This window comes from Rattus norvegicus, chromosome 4 (assembly GCF_021556685.1).
Source record: "Rattus norvegicus strain SHRSP/BbbUtx chromosome 4, alternate assembly SHRSP_T2T, whole genome shotgun sequence".
In the NCBI taxonomy this organism is placed as follows: domain Eukaryota; kingdom Metazoa; phylum Chordata; class Mammalia; order Rodentia; family Muridae; genus Rattus; species Rattus norvegicus.
This window is the reverse complement of record NC_141537.1, coordinates 163938568-163952633: the sequence shown is the minus strand read 5'-3', so window position 1 is coordinate 163952633 and position 14066 is coordinate 163938568.

The following is a 14066-nucleotide window of genomic DNA, read 5'->3' as shown; positions in this document are numbered from 1 at the left end:
TGTGTAAATAAAGAGGCACCTGGTGGCTAGTCAGTCAGAGCTGCGAGATTCCCTTAGACATCACCTCACTCACTGACCCCTTCCCTCCTTATAGAGTCTTGTTTCCTGATATCCTCTGAGGAACACCCTGTCCGCAACGGCCCCTGGTCTCCCAGTGCTCTAAGTTTGAAAGATAAAATTATTTGGACGACATCCAGTTCTCCCGATTGCTTCCCAGGAAGCACACGGGTTGTGTTACCTGAAAGGTTAAAAACCTTGTCCATTGATCAGACACTCTGGAATATCAACACTCTATTTGTCAGTGCATAGTCCATGAATGAAGCTGGGTGAGAATTCTGATTGCTCATGAGAAAACTCCAAGAAAACAGGACAAGAGTCCTGGGACCTCAGCCCTCCAAAGCGAAGAGTTGTTCGTAGAACATGCTTTTGTGACACCCCCCCCCCCCGGCCAAGTGTAGTATGTAGAAGCGGTTTTACTTCAGATTACCCATTAGCTCACTCTTCAGATGATGCTTCCAAGCACGGCTTGTCCTCGAGGCTGTATACAACAAGAGCTCATGTGAATATACCTTGCCCTGTGATTGTATATAGCTTGAATGCATGTGAACCTCGCTCATATGACCTTGCTCAGCCCTCAGACTATACATGCACTGTCTGATGCTCTACATAAAGTTGGCTATCACCAAGACTTTTGACCTCCTCCTCCTCAGGCCCCGCTCGCCCAGGTTCACACTGCCAACTAGAGTCCTGGCAATATCGTTCTGCATTCTGGAATGATTCAGAGGAATATTACGCATATCTGGAAATATATTCTCTTCTCTTCCTCCTTGTTCTTCTTCTTTCCAGGGTGTTAGCTGGACTTTATATCTCTACTGAAAATAGCCGAGAGAAAAACGTAAACTCATGGAGACGCAGGATGTGATGGGGGTGGGGAGCACGTGACTACCGGAAGCAGAAGAGCGAGACAAAGAAGGACCAAGGACAAACCAGAACCTCCAAAGGCTCGCTTCTGGAGTCTTCCTTCAGCTAAACCTGACCTCAGAGGCTTCCTCATCCCTCAGTACTGTTCTCAAGTGATGAGCTCAAGAGTGGATTAAAGTGAGGGAGAGTCCTCACTCTCTCATAAGCTCTCAAGGACCGCATCTATAATCAGTCTGGAGACCCAGGCACAGGCACGTGAGCCTCCTTCAGAGCACACTTCCTGTGTAAAGTGCAAGAACGGCTGTGGTAGGATTGTACTGTGTTCCTGTTCGAATTCAGCCTTGGCCTAGTGACTCTTGCAGTGAGCTAATGTCTAGGATTAGTTAGAGTTGGCGTCTCGAGGTTTAACTCACTGTGTTCTCTTCCCTTACTAAAGCAGACAACGTTGTCCATGCTGCAGTCAGTGCCAGTGGATCCAGGAGTAAAACAGAGGTAAAGCAAGAGAACTCGGGTGTGCACATTGTGAGGTGTGTGTGTGTGTGTGTGTGTGTGTGTGTGTGTGTGTGTGAGAGAGAGAGAGAGAGAGAGAGAGAGAGAGAGATGGTTCTGTGTCATCTCCCTCCTCATCTCTCCTCTGCCCTCCCCCCCCCACCCTCTCCCCTCCCCTCCCCTCCCCGTCCTCTCTTTCTCTCTTGCTCTGTGGCTCAAGCTTGGGGTCTCACATACCCTGGGCAGCCGCTCTGCCACCAGAACTGTAATTTAAGCCCCTCTGTCTTTCTTAGGCTTGCAGGCTCTTCCCTTTCTAGCTCAGCTATCTCAGATAGTTGACTTACAGACTGTGATGTAAGATACCATTTGTGGACTGAGGGTGGCCTAGTGTGCAAAAACACGTGCCACAAAGCATGTTAACCTGAGTTGGGGTCCCCAGAATGCATGCAAGAGCTATGCAGAAGTGAACACACCTGTAATCCCAGTGTGGCCCTATGAAGAGAAGGGAGTCGGACAAACAAAACAGTTTCAAACAAAGTAGAGAGGTGAGAGGATTCATGTTCCCAGTTGTCCTCTTACCTCCACATGTGTACCCGACCTAGCACAGGGCTGCCCATACTCAACACTCAAGAATGAACACACACACACACATTCCCTCACATGTCCCTTCATCCACCACACACACACACACACACATACTCCCCCACAGTCCATTCATGCATCACACAGACACACACACACACACACACACACACACACACACACACCATTTGTTGTATTAAATCACGGTTTGACTATCAGGGACAGTTTTAAACAGACTCTTTGCTATTGGAAGGTTCACTGAGCTCTAGATGACCTTGTGACCGTTTTCACTTAGGACGGAGGAGGAAGACCTTCCTGGTGGTCTAACACACTTCTATGGCTGGTGCTAAGAGTCCAGCCTGTGATTGGTCCAAAGCATAAGCCTTGAAGTCTCTGATTGGCCCAAGAGTCAAGGTTGTGATTGGTCCAAACAAATTGTTGTGACTGGTCAGAAATCGACCACCATGGTGGTCCCAAGGCCTTTTCTCAAGCTAATCAGGAAGGTTGCTCTGCCTTACCAAGTCTGTTAGAGGCCCTCCTGTGCTGCCCACCGCCCCCCACTCCCCCGCCCCGCATTGAAAAAAGTCCCCAAAAGCTTCCCTGGAGTGGCCTTTTCATGCCTTCTCTAAGCGGTTCAGCCTGAGCTGGAAACACTAGGAAAGTAGCAACAGAGAGCAGAGGCACAGCACAGGACTGTTCCAGAGGCAGAACAGTCGGGGCAGGAGGGAGAAGGAGAAAGAGGACAAAGCAGGTAGTGCTGAGGCTGAAGAAGCATAAAGGGCTGTGAGAAGAGAGAGAAGAGAAATCTCAGGTCCTTGTTGCCAGGAGCGTCCTGGAGAGCTACCGAGTCTTCACAGACAAGGGTCTCAGACCAGGGGCTGAGAGCTGTAACACAGGTTTCTGCCAAGGACTGAGGAGCTCTAGGGTCTGAAATCTTGAGAGCTGAGGGTCCTGGTCCTAGAGGTCTACTCAATGACTGAACACTAGAGGGCACCAATTGCCAGACAATCCCTGTGGCTCACTGCAAACAATGAGGAAAGCCGGAAGCAAAAGCTGCCAGAACCACAAATGGCAGAGCCTCTTGTCTATCCAGGTGGAGGGAAAGAACCTTCAGCCAGCAGATCCCGACATTTCCACACACCGCGAGTAATTACAGGAATGGCTTGTGCGGACTTTGCATAGACATGGCTCTGACCACAAACTGCACCAGAATCAGGGGGAACAAATATGAAAGCTGGTGAAGAATTTGTATCCAAATAGATATTTTAGGATAAATTAGATAGTCATATGGCAATCTTATCATACTCAGTTACATTATGGACAGCTTTGACATTGGTAAGAGGATTTCTGCAATAGATTAAATTAAAAGAATGAATGAAAACAGAGAGAGCAAATGAGCCTCAATTAGCAGAGACATAGGGCAATGAAAACTACGAGGTAACCGGCTATCAAGTTACCTGTCAGCCAAGCTAAAGCAACAAATCGGGTAACTATGAAATAACCAGGAAATCTGACATGCATACACCTGATGTTTCTAAAGAACAAACAGCACAGAGCTTCAACATTCACGTGGGAAAGCTTCCCAGAAAATAGCCTGAGAAGTCAAGGGGAAAACGCACACTGATGCAGCCCCCATTTCCTGTATAAACAGAGGTAACTCTCAGAGGTAACCGTGATATGAGGTTTCAGAGGTTATTTGCATGTGCCCTTCCTGTGACCTCACCATAAATACTGGGTGATAAATAAAATACATTGATTTATGTAATTTCCTATCTGGTGGTGTACTTGAAACCGAGGACTCTTGGTCACCGGTTTGGGACTTCCTGCGCTTGAGGCACATTCTCTACTTTCGCTCTGTTCCTAAAAACACAGCCATCGGTCCACGCAACATCATGTGAGCACCCACGCTTTTGTTTTTAATTCCAGGAATCCAGCTCTGTTTGTACACTGTTTTACATGACGTGTATTCTGTACTTCCGTTTTTACATGTGACCCTCCCAACAAATAATGCAGTTTGTAACGTGTGTAGTGAGTGTTTACTGAACAGTTGACCACCTAATAAGGGGGCCACATTGTCTATGAAAGATGTTGGGGTCTGGGAATTGTCTCACAAACTACAAGGACACCAATCTCAGTCAGAAAGGGATAGTTATTGAGCACATGCCCCAGGACTGGTTAAGGAGGGCCATGGTACAGATTCAGGAACTGAACTGTGACCCAGAGTTAAGATCCTAAAGGGTTTTAAAGCCCCCAATCCACAAATATCTATGTCACCTCACCAATCAGGACTTAGGAGATCTCCTAGGGAACTTGTCTTGATTGCACATTTATCCTTCTCCCATTGGTGGGGTTTTCAACTATGGCAGGACACTTGTCTTACCTAAAGTTCATGTCCTAACTGTCTACCAGGATGGGACTTATCTAATATTCACCCCTTAACTTGCCAACCAGGATGTCAGTTACCCATTGTCTTAGTTAGGGTTTTACCGCTGTGAACAGACACCATGACCAAGGCAAGTCTTATAAAGGACAACATTTAATTGGGGCTGGCTTACAGGTTCAGAGGTTCAATCCACTATCATCAAGGCTGGAACATGGCAGCATCCAGGCAGGCATGGTGCAGGAGGAGCTGAGTTCTACATCTTCATCTGAAGGCTGCTAGTGCAAGACAGACTTCTGGGCAGCTAGGATGAGGGTCTTAAGCCCACGCCCACAATGACACACCTACTCCAATAAGGCCACACCTCCCAACAGTGCCACTTCCTGGGCCAAGCATGTAGAAACCACCACACCCATGTACGTGTCCCTTTCTGCCAAGTAGGATGTCAGTTCCCAGGGAGGTCTTGGGAACTTAAACCTTACTAGACCACTACTCAAAATGGAAGTCTTATTCCAAAGAGTTTCTTATACTGGTGCAGGTGTCTCACATGTTGGGGTCCATCCCAAGGGCAGCTTATACCGTAAAAGCTCATACACAGGTGGAGGAAGCGCTGTGGGGTGGTTGGTTTGGGTTGAAGCTTGTTGTAGGTAACTATACAAAACAGTTTTATTGACTTTTATCGTGATTTGTTTCCAAGGACACTGAATGTAACAGAATATGTAATCAATCTTGGCATTAGAAAGTTTCCTAGTAACAGCAGAAACACATGAGAAAGTTTCCTTATAATGGCAGCCTAGCCAGGTAACTGTCACCTGGGCCTTACATTTTACCCAGGTCTTAACATTTTATCCAGGTTTTAACATGCCATCTAGGCCTTAGTATTTTACCTAAGCCTTACCAGGGGCCCTTGAAGAAGAGTGGACTCCAGGGCTGTCCCCCCATCATTCCCCCATCTACGGTCTTTGTTTTTGATAACAGAATTATAGAACCACTTGTTACAGAAATGAAATAAACAAAGTTGATGTCTATAGACTCCAGGCAGATGGAGGACTGTTAGTACACAAATGGTTAAACTGTCTACTGACCATAGTAACAAAAACCTGCTTCTTTGAAGACCTTTGTGGTTTTCCACACACAAAGACTTTCATGGTTTCCTGTGCACAAGGAAAACTGGCCTGCTTTTGTTTGCAGTGGAAAATTCTGAACCTTGACTATCAAAGGCTTTAAGCCAGTGTCTTATTTCATTGTGATTTTGAAAGTTTTATGAGTATTGGTGTCATTTAATATAGGAGAAGTCAGGAAGAGTGCTTCCTGTTCAGAAGAGTTCGCCTTAAGGCTGATGCTAGTCAATGGTTTCACTTGGCGTTTAGAAGTCGTGGGTCTTTGCTATTTGTCCTGTGTATGTCAGTAACAATCCATTCAGCTGTGATATTCAAACATAACAGTCAGAATCACTTACCAATGGAGCTGGCTCAGAGGGTGACTGCCACATGCAATGGCCTGTGTTTGGTCACTTAAAATCCATAGGATAAACAGAGAAGACCAACTCTCATGAGTTCATAAGTCGTAGCATGTGCACAAATACACAAAAACGTTAAATACACAATTGTTCTAGAGTGTTAACAATAAAAAAAATCCTTGATACCTCAGAATGGAACTGTACTGGAGAGAGTCTTGTTTCATTAGCTAAAATGGAGCTGTTAAGTTATATCCTAATCTACTGTGACAGAAATATTAGGGCACAGATACAGGGGAGGGAACACACAGAGAAGAAAATCAATTTGAGATCATGAGGGAGGCCTGAGATGGAATCACATTGAGAACACTCTGTAGACTTTGGCGTCCAGAACTCTGAGAGTATAAATTCCTGTTGTTTCAGCTGCCCAGACTGTGGGACTCTTTATGCAAATCCTAGAAAATCCGATGTGTAAGTGCTCCACATCTGCTCTGCAGTGCAAACAGGAAGCACAGCACAAACACAGCAAATAATCACGTGTTCACTTCGATACGGACCCATGTCATCGTGAACAGAAGTGGGGAGGGCAGACGTTCCAGTTTTAGAGAATACATTTTCAGTCTTACAACACTGAGGATGATGTTAGTCACTGGCTTTTAGATATAAAAAAAATTTTAACACATTGATTGATTGATTGCTTGATTGATTAATTGACCAACGGACTGACCTACTGTGTTTGTGTGTGCAAGGATGCCATACCTGAGTCCCTTAGTGTGCTCATGGAGGTCAGAGCACAGAGGACAGCTATGGAAGTCATCCTTCTCCGTCACATGGGTCCTGACAATTGAACTCGGATCAACAGGCATGGTGGGAGGAGCCACTTCCCAAAGAGCCATCTCTCTAGTCTGCCACTGTCCTCACAGAAGGCTTGCCCCTGACTTGATAAGCACCTCAGCAGCAGTGGTGTGTAATCTTGCCTAGTGCTGCTTCCCCTCTGCATTCACTGAGATGAGCAAATGCCTTTTGTCTTCCTGTTTACTTCCATTTATATTGTTAGATAATTTTTATCCATTCATCATTTCCGGTCTCCCCTTAGGGGTTTCTCTGGGGTTCTGGTATATTTAGAACATTTTTTTTTTTAGTTCTGTCAAGCAGTGCCCACATGTCTAATGACTTAGTCTATGAAGCATCATTTCCATGGAGCCATCTTTCCCTGTTTCTTTGGATCTGTTTACAATATTTTCTCCCTTTGTCTTTTTTGTTGGTTTATTTTTAAGTTGGGTCTGTTGTTGTTGTTGTTGTTGTTGTTGTTGTTGTTGTTGTTTCTTAAGACAAGGTCCCTTTACATAGCCCTGGCTGTTCTGGAACTCACTCTATAGACCAAGCTGGCCTTGAACTCAGAAATCCACCTCCCTCTGCCTCCCGAGTGCTAGGATCAAAGGCATGGACAAGTGAACCCAGTTCTCACAGTGGCTTAAGCATTTGAAAAGCAAGTCAGCCATTCCAGGCTTTACAAACGCTCTTCACTGAAGGGAATTTCTCACCAGTCAGCCCAGGTGGACATAAAGACACTCCTCAAATCTTTGTTCATGTCTCACTCTCCCTAGAATCTGCCTAGGAACTACACTTGGGACACGCTGTTTATGTATGTTCCGAGGGCTCCAAAACTGATTTGACAGAGGCAGGGTCACTAATCTCTGTGTTCTTCCTGTTGTTGCCACACTGGGGAAGTCTCCCTTTTCTGATCCCCTGTCCCATGCACGCACGATTGGCTTCTCCAGGGTGGGTGGCTGAAGATGCCTTCTTGGGCTACAGATTGAAACTGCAGTTCTTTAAGAAAATTGGTGACTTTGCCTCCCATCCACTATCCAAGTGGCTAGATAAATTCCCCAAGTATGGATTCTCAGAAGGTTTTATTTCTGTAGGTGTAATAATGATTATGGGATTACTGCTGTGTAAATGATTATGCAGATATTCAACACCGTTCTCTAGATTCTATATCAGGCCAAACCATCTCAGCTTAGTGCATGCTGCCTGCTGCCCACAGACACAAGAGGCTCTTGGCACTTCCGGTCACTTCACACCTTTGCCAGTAGCTGCTAAAGAAAACATCACACCTCAGAAGTGTTACTTTTCACAGGGCCTCTGTAGATTTCTGGAAACCACAGAGGCTTTAGAGCTTTGTTAAACCTCAGTGTCTCCAAAGCACCATTTGAGTCTTCTGCTAAGACCACCAGCCTTCTCCTCCTGACTTTTCTATCACACCCCCAGTTTTCATTGGTTACCGGGTTATTAGGTGGTTATAAGTCACCTAAATATTTGCAGAGTTTATTCACACACTCCCCACCTAGAGTCCCCACCCTGGTATCTCGGCAAAGGAAGGGGATTGTAAGCAGAAACAAGCATCAGTAGTAAGCATTTGGGCGTGCTCTTTATCTACAAAGGTTTGAGGCCCATATACATGCTGAAAGTTTTATGTACTGAAAGTTGAGCCTATTTTCATGAATTCTCTATATTTGATTGCAAATATCATGACTGGAGGTGGAAAATACTGTGTAACTACTAGAATCTTCAGTCTAAGCAAAGTATGAAGGGTCAGGAACATAGTTAGGTGATGGAGTGCTTGCCTCAAATTCATGAAGCCCCCAAAAAATAAATAAATAGATGGACCATGTGCAGAACCCTGTGCTCAACTGGTATTGAATAAAATGGCTGTCATCAGAGACAGCAGAGGAAGTTCCACTGAGTCCTAAGTGAGCTGTGAGTCCCTCATATATACTTCTCCTTGAGACCCTCATATATATTTCCCCTTGTTTCCTTCTTCAGTGGGGTTGGGAGATGAGTCTGAGCCCTATGCTATGAATGTGCACACCTCGTCTCCTAGAACTCACAGCCAGCTGACCACTGCCAAGCCATGTAATGATGAGCGCCTGGTGCAATTCCACTCTGACCACAGAAAGTGACTTTAAGGAAACCCTGGCTTTTCTTCTTCACTTGTAATGTGAAAGCCTGTGACTTGGCGTTTGTAGCCCTTGCTCTAAGGCTCTAGACCTTGGAGAAGTTAGCACATCCCATAGACCCCAGTCCTCCACTCCAGCTCTGAGAGAGGAAGTCCTTTCACTCAGGTGAATGATGTTACATCCACGTGGACCTTCAGGACAAGGCAGAACAGCGTGTGGGGCTCTGCCCTCAGTGTTTTTCCTGTTGTGTCAGTCGTGAGTTCTTCCCACATTCACGACATTTCCACATTCCACAGCTTCCTTCACAGCATGGAGATTTCAGGAGGACCTCAGAGCTTCAACTCATGTCATGTACAACCGTGGACTTTCATATATTAAACTTTACTTTTACAACATAGAATAATATATTGTAGCTTGATGGATGATACTTTGGGGAAAGCAGTCACTTAAATTTAAATAGAGGAAGAATGTTATATTTCATTCTTCTTGGGCTTCATTCGCCCTGAGAGAATAACTCAAAACAGATGGATACAGGAATCAGAACAAACGGAGACCACATGTTACACCTTCTTTTCTTAAGACAGTAAGGCATGATGGGAACAGATGCAGAGACGACAGCCAAACGTTAGGCAGAGCTCAGGAACCCCATGGAAGCTGGGGAGGAAGGATTGTGGGAGCCAGAGGCATGGAGGACACCAGGAGAACATGGCCCACAGAATCAACTAAGCAGGGCTCATAGAGGCTCACAGAGACTGAAGCAGCAATCACAGATCCTGTATGGGTCCGCACTAGGCACTCTGCATGTATGTTATGGCTGTTAGCTTGGTGTTCTTCTGGGACTTCTAACAGTTGGAGTTGGAGTGTCTCTGACTCTTGCCTGCTCATGGGACCCTTTTCCTCCTGTGGGGTTGCTTTGTCCAGCCTTGATAAGAGGGTTTGTGCCTATTCTTACTGCATCTTGCTATCCTGCATTCAGTTGATATCACTGGGAGTCCTGCTCATTTCTGAAGGGAAACAAAGAAGGAGTGGATCTGGGGGAGTGGAGAAGTAGGGGGTGAAACAGGGAGGAAAGGAAGGAGTGAGTGAACACTGTGGTCAGGGTGTTTTGTATGAGAGAAGAATACAGGAAAAGAAAAAAAAGACATGCTCAAGAGGCAGGTCCCCTGCGGTCCAGACACTGCCTGGATCTGAAGGGACCCGATCAACAACTTCCTGCACCCAAATCCCGTAGGAGGGAGAGCTAAACCTTCAGAGGGGCAGACACGCCTGGGAAGCCAGAAGAGACTACACTCTGCCCACATTTCTGACTCCAGAGGAAAACACCTAATGCCATCTGGGACCCCGGTGCATGGGGCCCCTGGGAAAAGGTGGCACAGGCCCTCCTGGTTGTCCCCCTCATGGAGAGCTCAAAAGCAGCCCCCCAGGAGCAACTTCAGCTAAGGGACCAGAGGTAAGACCAACTTTTCTGCTCCAAGTGACCTGCCTGGTGGATTCAGGACACAGGCACACAGGAACAGCTGAAAACCAGAAGACAGGAAAGACTACACTCCCAAAAGCAGAACACAGTCTTCCCATAACTGGCTGAAAGAAAACAGGAAAACAGGTCTACAGCACTCCTGACACACAGGCCTATAGGACAGTCTAGCCAGTCAGAAATAGCAGAACAAGGTAACACCAGAGACAACCTGATGGCGAGTGGCAAGCAGAGGAAACCAAGCAACAGAAACCAAGACTACATGGCATCATTGGAGCCCAATTCTCCCACCAAAGCAAACACTGAATATCCAAACACACCAGAAAAGCAAGATCTAGATTTAAAATCACATTTGATCATGATGATAGAAGACTTTAAAAAAGACATAAAGAACTCCCTTAGAGAAATGCAGGAAAATATAAATAAACAAGTAGAAGCATATAGAGAGGAATCACAGAAATACCTGAAAGAATTCCAGGAAAACACACTCAAACAGGTGAAGGAATTGAAAATGGAAATAGAAGCAATGAAGAAAGCACAAAGGGAGACAACCCTGGATAGAGAAAACCAAAGGAAGAGACAAGGAGCTGTAGATACAAGCATCACCAACAGAATACAAGAGATAGAAGAGAGAATCTCAGGAGCAGAAGATTCTATATAAATCATCGACTCAACTGTCAAAGATAATGTAAAACAGAAAAAGCTACTGGTCCAAAACATACAGGAAATCCAGGACTCAACGAGAAGATCAAACCTAAGGATAATAGGTATAGAAGAGAGTGAAGACTCCCAGCTCAGAGGACCAGTAAATATCTTCAACAAAATCATAGAAGAAAACTTCCCTAACCTAAAGAAAGAGATGCCCATAAACATACAAGAAGCCTAAAGAACTCCAAATAGATTGGACCAGAAAAGAAACACCTCCCGTCACATAATAGTCAAAACACAAAATGCACAAAACAAAGAAAGAATATTAAAAGCGGTAAGGGATAAAGGTCAAGTAACATATAAAGGCAGACCTATCAGAATCACACCAGACTTCTCACCAGAGACTGTGAAAGCCAGAAGATCCTGGACAGATGTCAGAAAGACCCTAGGAGAACACAAATGCCAGCACAGGTTACTGTATACAGCAAAACTCTCAATTAACACAGATGGAGAAACCAAGATATTCCATGACAAAACCAAATTTACACAATATCTTTCTACAAATCCAGCACTACAAAGGATAATAAAGGGTAAAGCCCAACATAAGGAGGCAAGCTACACCCTAGAAAAAGCAAGAAACTAATTGTCTTGGCAACAAAACAAAGAGAAGAAAAGCACACAAACATAATCTCACATCCAAATATGAATATAACAGGAAGCAACAATCACTTTTCCTTAATATCTCTCAACATCAATGGACTCAATTCCCCAATAAAAAGACATAGATTAACAAACTGGATACTCAATGAGGACCCTGCATTCTGCTGCCTACAGGAAACACACCTCAGAGACAAAGACAGACACTACCTCAGAGTGAAATGCTAGAAAACAACTTTCCAAGCAAATGGTCAGAAGAAGCAAGCTGGAGTAGTCATTCTAATACCGAATAAAATGGATTTTCAACCAAAAGTCATCAAAAAAGATAAGGAAGGACACTTCATATTCATCAAAGGAAAAATCCACCAAGATGAACTCTCAATCCTAAATATCTATGCCCCAAATAAAAGGGCACCTACATACGTAAAAGAAACCTTACTAAAGCTCAAAACACACATTGCACCTCACACAATAATAGTAGGAGATTTCAACACCCTACTCTCATCAATGGACAGATCATGGAAACAGAAATTAAACAGAGATGTAGACAGACTAAGAGAAGTTATGAACCAAATGGACTTAACAGATATTTATAGAATGTTCTATCCTAAAACAAAAGGATATACCTTCTTCTCACCACCTCATAGTACTTTCTCCAAAATTGACCATATAATTGGTCATAAAACAGGCCTCAATAGATACAGAAAGACAGAAATAATCCCATGCGTCCTATCAGACCACCTCGGGCTAAAGCTGGTCTTCAACAACAATAAGGGAAGAACGCCCACATATACATGGAAATTGAACAATGCTCTACTCAATGATAACCTGGTCAAGGAAAAAATAAAAAAAGAAATTGAAGACTTCTTAGAATTTAATACAAATGAAGGTATAGCATACCCAAACTTATGGGACACAATGAAAGCTGTGCTAAGAGGAAAACTCATAGCGCTGTGTGCCTGCAGAAAGAAACAAGAGAAAGCATATGTCAGCAGCTTGACAGCACACCTAAAAGCTCTAGAACAAAACAAAGCAAATACACCCAGGAGGAGTAGAAAGCAGGAAATAATCAAACTCAGAGCTGAAATCAACCAAGTAGAAACAAAAAGGACTATACAAAGACTCAACAGAACCAAAAGTTGGTTCTTTGAGAAAATCAACCAGATAGATAAACCCTTAGCCAGACTAACGAGAGGACACAGAATGTGTCCAAATTAACATAATCGAAAATGAAAAGGGAGACATAACTACAGAATCAGAGGAAATTCAAAAAATCATCAGATCCTACTACAAAAGCCTATATTTCAACAAAACTTGAAAATCTGCAGGAAATGGACAATTTCCTAGACAGATACCAGGTACCAAAGTTAAATCAGGAACAGATAAACCATTTAAACAACTCCATAACTCCTAAAGAAATAGAAGCAGTCATTAAACATCTCCCAACCAAAAAGGGCCGAGGTCCATATGGGTTTAGTGCAGAATTCTATCAGATCTTCATAGAAGACCTCATACCAATACTATCCAAACTATTCCACAAAATTGAAACAGATGGAGCGCTACCGAATTCCTTCTATGAAGCCACAATTACTCTTATACCTAAACCACACAAAGACCCAACAAAGAAAGAGAACTTCAGACCAATTTCCCTTATGAATATCGACGCAAAAATACTCAATAAAATTCTGGCAAACCGAATCCAAGAGCACATCAAAACAATCATCCATCATGATCAAGTAGGCTTCATCCTAGGCACGCAGGGATGGTTTAATATACAGAAAACCATCAACCTAATCCACTATATAAACAAACTGAAAGATAAAAACCACATGGTCATTTCATTAGATGCTGAGAAAGCATTTGACAAAATTCAATACCCCTTCATGATAAAAGTCCTGGAAAGATTAGGAATTCAAGGCCCATACTTAAACATAGTAATAGCCATATACAGCAAACCAGTAGCTAACATTAAACTAAATGGAAAGAAACTTGAAGCAATCCCACTAAAATCAGGGACTAGACAAGGCTGCCCACTCTCTCCCTACTTATTCAATATAGTTCTTGAAGTTCTAGCCAGAGCAATCAGACAACGAAAGGAGATCAAAGGGATACAGATTGGAAAAGAAGATGTCACAACATCACTACTGCAGATGATATGATAGTTTATTTAAGTGATCCCAAAAGTTCCACCAGAGAACTACTAAACCTGATAAACACCTTCAGCAAAGTGGCTGGGTATAAAATTAACTCAAATAAATCAGTAGCCTTCCTCTACACAAAAGAGAAACAAGCCGAGAAAGAAATTAGGGATATGACACCCTTCATAATAGTCCCAAAGAATATAAAATACCTCGGTGTGACTTTAACCAAGCAAGTGAAAGATATGTATGATAAGAACTTCAAATCTCTGAATAAAGAAATTGAAGATCTCAGAAGATGGAAATATCTCCCATGCTCATGGATTGGCAGGATTAACATAGTAAAAATGGCCATTATACC